The sequence below is a fragment of the Notamacropus eugenii genome, chromosome 4, assembly GCF_028372415.1.
Source record: "Notamacropus eugenii isolate mMacEug1 chromosome 4, mMacEug1.pri_v2, whole genome shotgun sequence".
NCBI classification, from domain to species: domain Eukaryota; kingdom Metazoa; phylum Chordata; class Mammalia; order Diprotodontia; family Macropodidae; genus Notamacropus; species Notamacropus eugenii.
In genome coordinates this window covers 10,183,547-10,195,715 of record NC_092875.1, presented here as the reverse complement: position 1 = coordinate 10,195,715, position 12,169 = coordinate 10,183,547, and the positions used below count along the sequence as shown (strand labels likewise).

The 12,169-nt window shown below is 43.3% G+C and overlaps 1 pseudogene; it reads left to right on the top strand.

Annotated features, from left to right (window-relative positions):
- The first annotated feature begins 5,383 nt into the window (after nt 1-5,383).
- LOC140502154 (uncharacterized) lies at nt 5,384-10,657 on the top strand (annotated as a pseudogene).
- The last annotated feature ends 1,512 nt before the right edge of the window (nt 10,658-12,169 follow it).

The following is a 12,169-nucleotide window of genomic DNA, read 5'->3' as shown; positions in this document are numbered from 1 at the left end:
AAAGGGTCTCAAGGTTAAGCCAGTGAAGCGAGGAAAAGGGGGACTGAGGGAAGACTGCTGGATATTGCACAGTGCAGGACAACCTACCATAATGGATAGAACATAAGGAGAAAACCTGGGTAAAACTGTAGTCCGCTCAGGTGGATTTGGTTGACTGGCCAGATCCAAACAGTAGTCAGTGTCAGTTTAGGAGATGATCTTTTCTGGAGTGCCTCAGGCATCTACTTAAAACTTTTATCAGTGGCATGGATGGCACATTGATCAAATTTTCAGGTGTCACAAAACCGGGAAGGATAGGAATATATCCTTGGCCAAAGTCAGGATCCTCATAGCTTGTGACTGGCTGGAATGTTGGTCTGACTGCCCTATGATAACTTTCTTAGAGATTCAGAAACCCAACCTAGCGAGTATAAGATGGAGAGGGGGACACTGAAACTTTACAGTTATCCCTTCCACGGCATGACTTTCCTCATCACAGTGTATTGCAGATTGGCATAAGAAATTAAATGGGAATTTGGGGGGAGTTTTGTGGAAGCTGCAGATGACACATGAAGGCCAGCAGACAACACCGAAAGTGTTTAGAAACTCAGATACATAAAATATATGTATAGCATAATGTAATATTAACATTGAATTTTGTTAACAGTGTAAACATTCTATGAAGGAAAAAGAAAGAATTCAGACTATTCTGTGGTGCAGAGGAGGGGCCAAAAAATTTTACATGAATTTTCCAGGTTGCAAGGGCACTGTGCCTCCAACCCCATGTGAGAGGGGTGACTGTATTTCAGGGAGTCTGGAAGGGAGCCTGAGATTGGGGAGGTCTATACACCAACTATCATTCTGCATTGTTAGGTGGCAGACCAACAAGCTCATATTGTCTTAGGCTCAGACGCATTGTATCCAGGACTAAGGTAGGTGATAATCTTGCACAGCTCGAGTATCATGTGTTTAATTCTAGGTGTCCCATTTTAGGAGGGACATTGATAAGCAGGAAAGTGTCCATAGGCATGAAACTAGATATTCTTCGTGCCACAAGAAGATTGGTTCAAGGACATTTACCCTGGAGGAGAAGGCTTGGGGAAGACTTAGTCAGTGTGTTCCAGTATTTGAAGGATTTTTGCCTGGAAGAGGGCTGGGCTTGTTCTGCTTGGCCCCAGAGGGCAGAGCAAGGAGTGGTGTGGGAAGAAGGTCCCAAAGGACTGAAAGGACTGACTTGGACCAGTGACGACTCCTTTCAGAGTAGGTCTGTCCCAGAAGGAGCACGTTCCCAATTACAGGAGACGGAACAAAAGCTGGATGAGCTCTTTGGGGATGTGTGGGAGAAAGGATTCTTACTGGTTACAGAATGGATTGGCTGCCCTGGGTTCCTTCCAACATGGAGATCTGGTGACTTGAAGGAAGTGTCTGCCTCAGTTGTGCTCCCTAGAGGAGATGGTGGGTCAGGGTGACTTCTAGGCCACCTTCTAAAAAGGAAGCTTTGTGAACAGTTAGAAGGGAAGGGATGGTGACGGTGAGAGTGGTTTACGTTTCTGTTCCTCTTTATGGTTCACAAAGCCCTTTATACACCTTAACTCACTTGATCCTACCAGGGAAACAGGGGCTCTTACTATCTCCATTTTAAAGATTGGAAACCTAAGCCTGAGAGAGGTTAAGGGACTTGCCCAGGGTTCCCTACTAAATGTAGTAGGTATTTGAGGCAGGATTCGAACCGAGGCCTTTCTGATTTCAAGTCCTACGATACTCATACGTTTTGTCAACAGAAAACTAAGTGAGGCTTTCAAGACACAGTCTCTAGACTTCAGCAAACTTTTGACAAAGTCTCTTAGGCGATTCCTATGAGTAGGTTAGAGGGATGCAGGTGGGTAAGAGTACAGTTAGGTAATGTTGGAAACTTGCTGAATGACCAGAGTGTGGATGGCTGGCACGATGGTGGTACCCCCAGGATACACATGCAGAAGTTTGGAGGAGGAGCCAGTGAGAACAAGGATCATGCATTCTCTTGGGGGCATAATGAGTTTGAGAAACCTCCAGGATGTCCAGTTAGGAATATACAACAGAGAATGTCTGATATAGGACTAGAGCTCAGGAGAGAGACTGGGTCAGCAGGTAGAGACTGGCTAACTGTGGGGCACCATGATGCACAGGAGGCAGGAAGACCTGAACTCAAATTCAACCTCAGACAGTCCTAGCTTATCTCTAGGTAAGTCACTTATCTCTGCTTACCTCTGCTTCCTCATCTGTAAAATGAGCTGGAGAAGGAAATAGCAAACCACTCCAGTTTCTCTGCCAACACTAACTTTGATAACACCACATGGGGTCACAGAGTCAGACATAACTGAAAGGACAACAGCGAGAGCATCTTAACTCTAGCTATCACAGAGACATACTGTGTTCAGAGATTGTTTGAACCGGAGGAAGAGGAAGGACAGCTGTGTCTTCCCTTAGTTTGAGAAAATAAGCTTCCCAAATACAGGATGAGGGAGGGAGGTGGGACTAGGCAGTTTCTGGGGAAGCAGTCTAGAGGTCTTAGTGAGCCAAGCATTGGGCATAACTGCCCAATCCATGCCCCATCTGGCCAACTCTGCCTTCAAGTTGGAGGTCTTTCCTTTAGAAAAATCAAGTTGGAGGGGCTCTTAAAGATCATGGCCAGCACAGGAGGACTTGAGAACACATCCCTCAAGGGTCAATAACTTTTATCCTAGAGAAGGGAAGTCTTCTACTGAGCCTCGCAGCCCAAAGAGGGGCCATTGTATGGAGGCAGGGGCCACACTTGTTCCTCTTGACCCAGAGGGACCCCAATAGGGGAAGATATCCAGGAAGATAATTTAGGTTTGCTGTGAGGGGAAAGACGATAAGAGTCATAGGCTTCCTGGAGTGGAATGGCTGTGTGGACAGATGGTGGTGAGAAGGCCTGCTCTGGTCCCCACCTTCCCCTCACCCCAACCACTAGGATATTTCCCTTTCAAATGACCTTCTGTCTACTTTGGACTAATGTGTGTGTGCCTCCATGTGTACACCTTGTCTCCCCTGTGAGAAGGCACTCCTGCAGGTCAGGGACCATTTGCTTTGGAGCAGTGAGGTTGGCGGGGGCGGGGGGGAGAGGGAGGTGGGGGAAGACACTGAGGAGAAGCAGATTAAGAGTGAGGTGACCAGAAATATTCCAAGAATGAATTATAGGAGGCCAGAACTGGACTGCATTGCTTTTGGAGATTGTAAGGCCCCTGTCCTGGGAGATCTACACAATGAAGCTGGATGACCCCTTGTTGGGGACATTCTGGGATGTCCTGACCCAGTAACTCCAGGAGTCCTGTTAACCTAGAACCGGTCAAGTAGAGAGCAAGCATGTTTGAGGCTCCTTCTCTGTAGCAGGCATTAGGCAAAGTGCTGAGGATACAGAGACAAGGCAGATGTGTGGTCTTTGCCCTCCAGGGCCCGCATCCTTCCAACAGAAGAGATCATGGAAAGGCCATCAGACACACGCAACTCTGGTGGAGGTGGAAGAAGGTGACCCCACAGGGGAAGTTTCATTTTCTCATCTGTAAAACTTGCATAACTGGGCCTCCTGACAGAGTTATTGCAGGGAAATCCAGCATAAACCAAGGAAAGTTGCATTAGTCTGAGCAGCTGCAGGCGTTGTAGTGCAGCTCAGATCGAGTTCAGACTGAGGGGCACATAGTAGGTCCTCTATAACTGTGACTTGGGACACACTGAGGCCCACATCCAGTGAGCTCTACTCTCTTGGGTTTGTGCCAATTCCAGCTGTCTGGCCGTGTCCACCTATGGACAGGATCATATTTGCTGTTTCAGGCACTAGTGACCTTCAAGGACGTGGCTGTGGACTTTACCCCAGAGGAGTGGGGCCACCTAGACCCTTCTCAGAAGAGGCTGTATCAGGATGTGATGCTGGAGAACTACTGGAACCTGCTCGGCCTGGGTAAGGAACACTTCCTCTCGGGACTTTGATGCTTCCCATTAGAGAGCTTTGGCTTCCTTCTGAGTATATGCTGGGGGGTGTCAAGTGTTTCCAGCAATGGGGAACCTGTGGCCTCAAGGCTACATGTGGCCCTCCAGGTCCTTGGGGACAGCCTTTTGACTGAGTCCAAGTTTTACAGAACAAATCCTTTTGTTCTGTGAAGTTTGGATTCAGTCAGAGGGCTGCCCTTGAGGACCTAGAGGGCCACATGTGGCCTTGAGGCCACAGGTTCCCCGCCCTTGGCTTAGCCATTACTGTTTGGCAAGCAGAGACCAGGGAGTTCTCATCTTGTGAGGTCAAGAGACAGAGCACCTGTGCACCATGCTGCCAGGTGAAAAACCTTGGGTTTGCATCCCTGGAAAGTGGTAGTTGGTGTTGTCCCTGAGGTCACCCCTCCCTCTGTCCAGACATTCTCCCCTGAGGTCCCAGGCAGATACCTGAAAGCAGTCAGGACTTGGGTTACATGAACTTATAATGTTCTTTCTGAGGTCCTGACCCTGACCCTTTGCCTCCCATGTCCAAGGAATGTAACCCAGGGCATCTCCTGAGCAGCATTTTCCCCCACCCTCTGGGATTTATAGCATTTCCACTTTCCCCAAAGAGGGAAGGGACAAGAACTGAATTCCAGTGTGGTTCTCTCATTCTAATGCGTTCCAGTGAGCAGGACTAGAAGTTTCCAGACCAGATGCAGTCGGCCTGTTGGAGGGTGGGGAAGCACCCTGGATGCCAGAGGGTGATGTCCTAAGAAACACCTGTGCAGGTGAGTGAGGGAGTGAAAACCAGGTGCACAAAAGGTCATTACAAGAAGCAACATGTTCCCTGGTCACAGAGGGGAAGCACATTGAAAATATTGGGCGTGACGAGAGCTCCTTCTCAAAGATTCTCCAGGCCCGAGGCAAAGAAAGGTGAGGCTGCTTGGCCAGAGTTCCTGCTGACCCAAACATCTGTCTTCATCTTCACTAGAACAAATGACTTTCTGGACATCTCTCCCATTTAGCATCTTCAGTCTTAGAGAAGAGGTGCACTCAGTGAGGGATATTTTTTTTCTTCCTCTCTTTGCCAAGAAAACCCCAAAATGGGTTCACAAAGAGTCAGGCATGATCAAAATGACTGAATAACAATGAACGTGCTTCTCAGGCAGGATTTAAACTCAGGTCTGTCTGACCCCAAGCTCAGTGATCCATGTCATGTAGCTGTCTACTACCACTACCACTACCACTACCACTACTACCACTACCACTACCACTGCTACCACTACTACTACCATCACTACCACTGCCACTACTACTACCACCACTACTACTACCGTACTACTATTAATTACAGCTAACGTTTATATAGTGCTTATGCTGTGGGTCTTTCTCCTGCATTTCTTCCCTCCTAAAATCAGCATTTCATGAAGGGGGCAGCATGGTCTGGTGAGAGTCCCTCGGTTTAATGACAGATGAGTCTCCTTCCATCCTCTGCCCCCTTACCATGACTATTTATTTCTCATTAAGTCTGAAGATCACATCTTTTATGTTTTTCGTCTTTGCATGCATTTCTTTAAAAAATATACCTGTATGTGTGTGTGGGTGTAGGATGTATGTGTATGTGTATTTAGTAAAGATCTTCCTTCTCTCCGACTCCCACTACCCTCCCAGGAAGAGGGCAGGTTCCCTTCCACAATCTTCCCAGGATCCGTGACCTAGAATTGGGCCTAGACTTTTCCTGTTCCTCTTCTACTTTCCATGTATTCTTTTTTTGGTTCTCTATCAGCCTACCTCCTTTGATGCTGGACATGCATTCCCTCTTCTGGAGTGAGATGCAGTCTTGCAAGTCCAAACCCTTGGTCAGAGGAGGTGGCTTCCTCAAGGTATCCAGTCTGATACCCAACACTCTCTCCCAAGGGAAATCTGCTTCCATAGAACTCCTTTGTTTTCCCTTCTAGGAGTGGATTGACCTCCCAATAACGGCCCCTCTTCCATCCTAGTTCCTCCCTCCCTGCTCTCTCACAGTACCCCATTCTTGTCAAGAGAGTAAAGAAGCTTGTCTCTTCTCTCCTCCTATGCAGGCCAGGTGGAGGTGCATCTTTCTCTCTCCTTCCTCTTGACTCCCCTCCCTCCACTCTATTGATGTCCTGTACTGTGCTGAACAACCAAGAAAACACTTATTCACTTATACAGGAGTGTGAGTTTTAGTCCAAGGAATATTAATCCATCTTTAGTCTTTCTCTTAATCCTTCAAGAAGCCTTTCCCAGTCCTCCCTAATCATGACCTCTTCCCTCTGATATCACCCCCAATTTATCCTGAATATCTCCTTTGTACCTGGTTGTTTGCATGTTGTCTCCCCCCTTACACTGTGATCTCCTAGAGAGTAATGACCCTTATTTGATTTGTTCTGAGCATTTATTACAGCGCCTGGCACATAGCAGGCACTCAGTAATAGCTGGTTGTCTGACTTGATTCTCAGTATAACTTATTTTTAAAAACAAACAATGACTTTGCCTTTTAAATATGAAAAAGAAATTTTCATTGTTTATTCTTTTCTTGGTAATCGTACCTATAAACATTTCTTGTATTTCTTGTTTTAAATATTTGCCGTTCACATAATCTCAGGAATGACCCAAATGCTCCTCTTCTGTTGAAGGTCTACTTGTTTCACTGATGATCAGGTTCAGCTTTTCAGGATAAGCAATTTTGTGATTTTAACCCAGTTACCTTGCCTTTTGAATTATCCTTTTTCAATCTCCATTGGTTTCTTGTAGATGCAGTATAATCCTATAGTATTTGAACTGACTTTCTTTGGTAACTGAAACCCTTTCTCCTGAGTCCTTGCAAACTTTGTGTTTGGGGTAGACACTCTGAAATTTAACCACTGTTTGCACTGAAGTTTCAACTTTGGGAGTTTTCTCTGTTATAGATATGTAGATTTTATCAATAATTACCTTAAAGTCTATTTCTAAAATTTCTAGGAAAATTTCTTGTGTTATTCCCTGAAGTCTGATATCCAGGGCTTTAAATTTCTTCATATTTTTCTTAATATTTTCCTTGGAGAGCCAATGATCTCTGCACATCTTGTCTGTAGGGTCATTTATTCTTTATATGCCATTCATGTTATTTCAAAGTTATTGTCTTTTGCTTTTCTTCTGACAAATGTTCTTTTATTTCTGTTTTTTATTTCCAAATCTATCATTCTTTTCCCCCCCCACATTCTCTAGTACTTTGGAGAGATTCTCAGTCATGTGTTCTGAATTGTTTACTCCATCTTATTTTTTTCCTCCTTGAGAGCGCTTGCTTTTCCACTTAATTTCCATCTTAATACCTTCCTTTTTAAGTTTTACCTCACTCTTGAGCTATTCTGGAATGTCTTCTGTGTGTCCAAGATCTCTGGAGAATCTACAGGATTTTTTTAATACTTCCCTTTTTATTTTAGGTTCACTCTCCTTTATATAGTAGTATTTGCTGTGTTGTAACTTTTTTTTAAAAAAAAATCCTTTTTTAAATTTTGCCTTTTAGACTGTTTGTTTTTATCTGCTTAGTATCTGAGTTTATTATATACAACTTTTTTTGTCTTTCATAGTTTATGTCAGGCTTCCTCTGCTCTTCTACCACTCTGGCATGTTCTACCACTCTGGCATGTTCTACCACTCCAGCATGTTTTCTTCTACATAAAGCCCTGAGCTAAGACATTCCCCAGCCTTTGTAAATCACACTAAGCAAGAACCGACCATATATAGGCTTATTCTAATCCCCTTCCCTCCATCTAGCCAGCCCCTTCTCCTCTAACTAGCTTGGCTTGGCCAAGCCTTCTTCCCAACCCATCCTTTAAGATTTGCATTCTCTTCCTATTTTTTTATAAGTTTATTTATTTGTAATTTTAGTTTACAGCATTCAGTTCCACAAGCTTTTGAGTTACAAACTTTCTCCCCCTCCTCTCTTCCCTGCCCCTTCCCCTTCTCCCCAAGATGGCATACCATCTGATACAGGCTCTATGTATGAACTCACATTAAACATATTTTCATATTAATCATGTGGCAAAGAAGAATTATAACCAATGGAATGAACCACGAGAAAGAAGAAACAAAACAGAAAAGAGAGACAGCAAATAATATGCTTCGATCTGCATTAGATTCCGTGATTCTTTCTCTGGACGTGGAGAGCATCCTCTTCGTATTTCGTGATTGGGCAAGATTCGTCATTTACATCTCTTGGGACTGAAGTTTAAAAGGCTGTGTTCCTTCCATAAGCAGACCTGGCAGAGCTCACCAGAGCCACACCTTGAAATACAGTCTTAGCAGGCTGTTGGGGCTGGCTTCGTCTGGGTGGATTCCAGAACTGTCTGCAGTTCAGCTCTGCCATCATTTCAGAGAGCATTTCCTTTAGTGGAAAGATTTTTGTCTTCTCTTGGTTGCTTCAATTTTACTTATTATAGATTGGGTGCATTTTCTTCTTTTAGGACTGTTGAGGGAGGGACTTTATGTTAAAAAAACAACAAAGAACCATTATTTTATCTTGCTCATGCACGACTGAAAACTTTTTAAGAAATATGTATTTATGTGTGTGTGTGCATGTGCATGTGTGTGTGTGTATGGTGCTATAAACATATAAGTGTGAAAGTATTATTGAGGTTCATCTTGTCAGTATGGAATATTCCCTTTCCCATTGTAGACTGCCACCTCTGATTGTTGGTCAGTCACTTTTCTGTTGTGTCTGACTTCATGATCCCCTTTGGGGTTTTCTTGGTAGAGATACTGCAGTAGTTTGCCATTTCCTTCTCCATATCATTTTACAGATGAGGGAACTGAGGCAAACAGGGTGAAGTAAAAAGGTCACACAACTAGTAAATGTCTGAGGCCAGATTTGAACTCAGAAAGATGAGTCCTCCTGATTCCAGGGCTGGCACTCTATCTACTGTGCCACCTAGCTGCCCCATGTAACCGAAGATACTTGTGTCCTACTAGATAAATCATTTGGAGGTGCTTGAAGCACAAAGTCACATGGTTAATATCTGAGATGAGATCTGAACCCAGGTCCTGATGCCTCCCAGCTCAGCTCTATATACGTTATGTCATGTTGCCTCCTTACATAAAGGCATATGTTGCTCGTTATGATTGTCATTTGTTCCACCACTTCAAATTTGATGATTATTTTTCTTGAGAGGGAAGGTAGAAGATGAGACTAAGTTTAATGCAGAGAACAGGGAAATTTACATTTTTCATTTCTTTCAGATTGGATGACAAGGCCTGAAAACAAGGAGTTGACTCCAAATTTAGACATATCTATGGAAAAATCATCCCACGAAATATTGACAAAGGATGGTTCTCATGTCCCTAAGTTGAGAGAATGTGGCTCGAAATTAGTTAGGCAGCACATTGATGAGGAAGAACATTGTAGAAAAGTAAAAATCACCCAAAGGAAAATTCCCAATGAAGGAAAAGAACATGAATGTAATCAATCTGGGCAAAGCTTCCATACAGAACTAGTTCTTTTTCCCCAAGAGGGAGCATCTCTAGGAAAGAGTCTTCATAGATGTTATACCTAGAGGAAAAGCATTAAACTTTACTCAGACCCAAGTCAGTGTGATAGAACTGGCTCGAAGATATTTTCTAAGTATAATAAATGTGGAAAATACTCCAATTATAACTCAGACCTTGCCGAAAATCTTGGTCTCCCAACTGGTGAAAAATATTATCAATGTATCAAATGTGATAAGACATTTCTCAAGAGCAAAGAATTTATTCAAGGTTTGAGAATTCATACTGGAGAGAAACCTTATATATGTAATGAATGTGAAAAGTCCTTCCGACAGAGACTGTACCTTGCTCGGCATCAGAGAGTTCATACTGGAGAGAAACCTTACCTATGTAATGATTGTGGGAAGACCTTCCGACGGAGTACACATCTCACTCAACACCAGAGAATTCCTACTGGAGAGAAACCTTATGAATGTAGTAAATGTGGAAAAACCTTCCGTTGGAAGACAGGACTTATTTTACATCAGAAAATTCACACTTCAGAGAACCCTTTTGAATGTAATGAATGTGGGAAAGCTCTCTGCCAGAATACTAAACATACCCAATATCAGAAGATTCAGATTACAGAAAAGCCTTATGAATGTAAGTGTGGGAAGGTCTTCTGCCAGAACTCAGCTCTTTCTCGACATCAGAGAATTCATACTGGAGAGAAACCTCATGGATGTAATGAATGTGGAAAAGCCTTCCGCTGGAGCACACAACTTGCTCAACATCAGAGAATTCATACTGGAGAGAAACCTCATGAATGTAAAGAATGTGGGAAGGCTTTCCCCTAGAGCACAGAACTAATTCAACATCAGAAATTTCATACTGCTGAGAAACCTCATGAGTGTAATGAATGTGGGAAGGTCTTCCAACATCGGACAGGTCTGACTGAGAGCATCGGAAAATTCATACTGGAGAGAAATCTTACTAATGTAATGAATGTGGGAAGGCCTTCCGCCAGAGGATACATCTTGTTCAGCATCAGAGAATTCATGCTGGAAAGAAATCAGCATGTAATAAATATGGAGTGATCTTCCACCAAACTTCACACCTAGTTGACTGCAGAACATTCATACTGGAATGAAGCCTCATGAATAGAAGAAATGTTTCCATCAGTACTCACACTTAGCTGAAAATTAGAGAATGCAAATTGAAGGGACAACCTGTAGATGAAACCAATCCCCATCTAATCTTTAGTGGTTATTCCTAATCTTTTGTCTCTCCTCTAGTTTGCAGGTGCCTCTATTCCCTCCTCATCCTTTCCTTCCCTCCCAAACACAGCACAAATCTTAGACTATTGACTGAAAAAATTGTGGCCCTCTCAGAGGAGTTCCCTCCCTCTATTTGATTCATAGAAAAGTCTTAGAATCTTCCTCTTTTCTTTCCTCCTTATCATCATGGAGGAGTATGAGGTGTAGCTATCCCCACACCTTACTAAGGATAAATCTTCTGCTTATTTCCATGTTTCTGCTCCTTTGTGTCTACGTTAGAATCTTACTTCAGAAATTGTCGCTCATCTCATGCATCTTCAGTCTGTTTCTCTCTACTTGTGTGGTAAGGAAGATTTATCCTCACCATACCTGGCAATATCATCACTAACAAGGAATGCCTTCTAGAATTCTTTGAATGCTCACTATTATAGTTGGGCCAGTGCAGTATATGTGATTCCCCAGCATTTCATGAAACTTCGGGGAAAACCTAGGGATCTTTTAATTTGAGGCTCTGGACCCCAAAGAGACATGTGGCTTAGATTAAGAAGTTAGCTTTCTGCTGTGAAGGAAAACAAAGCTCCATTTCTTAAAGTACTGACGGCTGTTGCTTCACCCTTGAGGAAGAGCTGTAGAACAGCTGTGGATCCTATCAAGAGTGTGCACGACTGGGAGCACGTGACCTGATTTGAACAGAAGCAATAGTTGTAATTGAAGGTAGAGGGTTGACTTTTGACCTTGTTTCTGTTTTGCCTTCCGTTCGAGTTAGCCACATAGGAGCAGCAACTTGACCTTATTCAAAGTCCTGGTTCTCTCTTCTTCTGAAGGATGCTGGGTAGGGGGAACCCAAAAGTCCTTTTGACTTCTATTTAGCTAAAAGGTCAGAGAATCAGAACTGTGATTTATCTTTTTTTTCTTTCTTCTAGGACTTGGGAAAGCATCATGTCCAGGAAAGCCCCAGGGTGACTAGAACAGCTATTGATCAATTGTAATCTTATTTCAATAAATAATTGAGTGTCTTGTATTTTTAGGATTATTGTTAATATTCATTATGGGAGTCATTTTTTATAGATTCATATGTTTGTAATGACATAGAAAGTTTTCTGGTAGTTCAACTACTTGGAAGTTCCTATTAAACTTCTCTCTTGAGAAAACGTGAGCTTCCAGATGCTCTGATGTTCAGCGTCTGGAGTTTGGGAATGCTGGCTTCTATCAGATTTGCGTACAAGGAAGGTGGATAGGGTGGTTGAGGATGTGAGGGATTGTTTTCTCCAGAGCACCCTTCTGTTCTGGAGGTTTAGTAATATTAGTAAGAGAGTACTTGGTAGTGGAGACTTAGTAATAAAATTTCTTCACAATTGCTAACAAACATGCTTGAGTTACCTCCTTGAAAAAGCCTACCCTTGACTATCAATTCCATCCATCTCTCTGCTGCTTTTCACTGTTCAGCTTTTTGAACCAATGTCTCCAGTTTCTCACTTCCACCC